The following is a 1,199-nucleotide window of genomic DNA, read 5'->3' on the forward strand; positions in this document are numbered from 1 at the left end:
GGCTCCATAGAGGTCATGAAGCTGCGACCTGTTTGACAGGCTAGATTACACCCCTTCACTCTTAAGTCTCAAGTTGACAACAGATGATGGAATTACCATAGCAGCTTTTCATGCATTTCCATATGCCCCAAGTATATATGCAGAGAGTCGATTTGTACCTGCCCTCCGGGCCTTTACATCTGTTGTTCCCTCTCCCTGCCATCCTCCACTTGCGTCTGAATACCAGGAGGGCATGGAGCCTGTCCGTTTCCCTAATCCCCCAGGGCAGAATCTAGCCCTCCCCCAAACTCGAGGTTGTTACAGTGCCCGATGACTCCCACTTTCAAGTGGAGTGATTTCTGCAACACTTTCCTTTTTTCTCACCCCTACTCACGGCAGAAAGCCCTCTGAGCAGGGACATTCCACGGGACAGACCTCAGAGCCTGGCACAGCGGTAACCTGGGAGCTGCTTGTGGACTGACAGCCTCACAGACAGAATGACAGACTGATTGTACATTTAGAGCTGTGCAAGTTCCCCAGGCAGGCTGCCCGCTGGCCCAGACTTTCAACAACTCACCTCTGGCTCTTCCTCCATTGAAATTCATCAGTCCTATGTCCCATCCCTTAGAGCCAGCTGGTTGACACTGCTGAAACTAAGAGAGCGAAGAGCCACCCAGGATGGTTAATGCAGTCATTCTAGAAGTAAAGCCAGACAGGAAGGAGGGAAAATTTGGGAAATGTCCAGTGTCACCCTCCATAGCTGTGAAGGGGAAAGCTGTTTGCTCCTTAGGCAAACGGAACAGGACCACCACCTTCCACGGTTCATAGCCCGTGGGAGAATGTGATGGCTAAGCCATGGGAGCTGATGAAAGGCTGGCCCTGACTTTCTGTTCTCCCACTAAAGTTGCAGAAGGCAGCAGTCTGCTAACTTCTCGGTGATTTCATGTTCCAAGTCTCATCCTCCCCTCCCTTCTGTGACTAACTTGGCTGATGTGTTAATGCTTCTTCGTAAACCTTTAAAGAACTGTCCCTTGGTGCAAAATCTGTCATGTGTTGCAGACCATGTGCAGGAACTGTATTTCAGCCTGCTGAGCCCTGAAGGGTCTATGCTTCAGGGACCCCTGCTCTCCAAGCTTTGGCTGTTCCTTTTCTTTTTTTTCCTCATCGCTTTATTAGGGGCTCATACAACTCTTATCACAATCCATGAATACATCAATTGT

The sequence above is a fragment of the Echinops telfairi genome, unplaced genomic scaffold (genome assembly GCF_000313985.2).
Source record: "Echinops telfairi isolate 266 unplaced genomic scaffold, ASM31398v2 ScPeMD7_5592;HRSCAF=6446, whole genome shotgun sequence".
Taxonomy (NCBI): Eukaryota; Metazoa; Chordata; class Mammalia; order Afrosoricida; family Tenrecidae; genus Echinops; species Echinops telfairi.